The sequence below is a fragment of the Schistocerca serialis genome, chromosome 6 (genome assembly GCF_023864345.2).
Source record: "Schistocerca serialis cubense isolate TAMUIC-IGC-003099 chromosome 6, iqSchSeri2.2, whole genome shotgun sequence".
NCBI classification, from domain to species: domain Eukaryota; kingdom Metazoa; phylum Arthropoda; class Insecta; order Orthoptera; family Acrididae; genus Schistocerca; species Schistocerca serialis.
The window spans coordinates 343,057,585-343,060,011 of NC_064643.1; the positions used below are offsets into that span (position 1 = coordinate 343,057,585).

Below are 2,427 nucleotides of genomic sequence, written 5' to 3' on the forward strand. Positions count from 1 at the left end.
TTTCCGCAGGTATGGAAGTAGACTTCATCACTGAACACAATTATGTTGCGAAAATCATCTTCAGTCTGCATTTTTAAACATTTCTACAAAAAACTCAGTTTCTTTATCTTTTTCACTATCTCCAAACCTTGCAACAGTTCAGAATAGTAGGGTTTCAATAACATGCATTTCTGTAACTCTTTCCACACTGTAACACTAGGAATATTCAATTGTGCGCTGGCACGTCTCGGTGATTTACCAGGATGCGAATGTAAGACTGCCGAAAGCCGCCTTCAAATGCTGCGTCAGAAACTGTTGGCCGTCCCTGACACGGGGTCCTGTACGATATAGAGACAGTTTCAGTGAAACGATTGCACCAATTAATAACAGTGTGTCACTGAAGTGGGAGCTTCCAAAATGTAGCCCCGAGCTGCCTCTGAAACAAAGCAGCGGATTTGCTTTCATCAAACCAAAACAACAGTGCGCAACGCTCTGCACCTTTATACGACTCCATGATGACTGTTGGAATAGTTCGTTTGCGCATACCATCTAGCGGAAGCGTCAGGAACTAATAGTATTAGACAGGAGTAAAACTTGGATGTACTACATTCAGCGCCGTATAAAACGGTTCTGTAAGTTATTTACCCTGCTCACAATTAAAGATTACTTTTGTATAACTAATTTATAAACAACCTGCATATCGCACACGACAAAACTACTAAACACTTATGCGAATCCAACTTACATGATAAATATTAGTCTCCGGATATTGCAGACATAAGGCACTCCGTCTTCAGGCCACAAGTGGCCCACCGGGACCATCCGACCGCCGTGTCATCCTCAGATGCGGATGCGGATAGGAGGGGCGTGTGGTCAGCACACCGCTCTCCCGGTCGTTATGATGGTTTTCTTTGACCGGAGCCGTTACTATTCGGTCGAGGAGCTCCTCAATTGGCATCACGAAGCTGAGTGCACCCCGAAAAATGGCAACAGCGCATGGCGGCCCGGATGGTCACCCATCCAAGTGTCGGCCACGCCCGACAGCGCTTAACTTAGGTGATCTGACGGGAACCGGTGTATCCGCTGCGGCAAGGCCGTTGCCATTGCAGACATAAGCATTGCACTAATTAATTTAGTTATCCACTTACATTTGAACAATTCTTTTATCTAAATAATGTAGAATGAGTCAGTTCACAGGATATGTACACATGATTAGCGTTGACGCTAAAGAACACTTTCCTTTTGGATATACTAATGCAACTACACTTAAAAACAAGGTATATATATTTTTTTCTCTTTTCCCCATAGGTTACTAGTTTTTTAAATCAAAATTCGTCCTTGGGATAGAAGTAATTTTCCAGGAGAAATGACTTTAGGTTAGATTTAAAACTTGCTTTTCTATCTGTCATATGTTTTACGGTATTAGGCAAATTACAAAAACTTTTTTTTGCTGTATGTTTAACTCATTTCTGAGCCACTGACTGCTTTAATTATTGTTAATAATGGTCATGCTTTCATTTAGTGTTGTAGGTATAGACATCACTATTCTTCTCAAATTCTGAAGGATTATTTATGACAAATTTCATTAGTGCGTAGTGTGACGGCGCAGTTAAAATGCCTAGCCCCTTGAAGAAGTATCTACAGGACGTCCGTGGGAGAACACATGTTATTGTTATCGCTACACTTTCCGCAATCATACTTTCTTTCTAAGTCGTGAGCTACCCTTCAATATTATTTCATAAAACATTATTGAGTGGAAGTACCGGTGCGCAAATAATGTCATGAAATTAATTCGTTTGTTACCAAGGCTAGCAATTCAAAGACGAACAAAAGTAGCTAAAATAATTGTTTGATAAGCTCATCAATATGTTTCTTCCAGTTCAAGTTTTGATCAATGTGTATACCCAACAGCTTGGAGCATTGTACCCTATTTACTGACTCCTGTTCACGCGAGCAGATGATGGTATGGCTATTTCTTATGCGGAACTGAATAGAGGTTTTTTCCTTTACAAAGTTTAGATACAGACTGTTCTGAGAGAATAATAATTGTCAAAAATGTTTTCTAGTATCGTATCGCATCATAATGTGAAAAACTGTGCAGAACAGACCAATGTTTCGGCCACGGTTACAGTGGCCTTCTTCTGGGTCTGCTGATGTGCTTTAGCAGTGTGGAGTCGATTATATTTTGTCACTGCTACTCACTGAGCGTGACGTTACGGCATAATTTTAAATCGTCTTTGTTATGATTGGTCGCTTGAGCCAGAAGGAGTGGGAACTTTATTATACTAGGCTGCTATGGTGAAGGGAGTGGGGATCTTCTATTGTCTATTGCTTCGTGCATTGTTTCCTCGGATTGGTGCTCATCGGCGAATGAGGCGTGGTCATACGTTTTCCTCCTGCTGGATACAGGGCGCTCGGTGGCAATTACTAGCCTGTAGCGCTCGAGTC

At 41.5% G+C, this 2,427-nt stretch overlaps 1 pseudogene; it reads right to left on the reverse strand.

Annotated features, from left to right (window-relative positions):
- Positions 1–963: 963 nt before the first annotated feature.
- Positions 964–1,081, reverse strand: LOC126485421 (5S ribosomal RNA; annotated as a pseudogene).
- Positions 1,082–2,427: the final 1,346 nt, after the last annotated feature.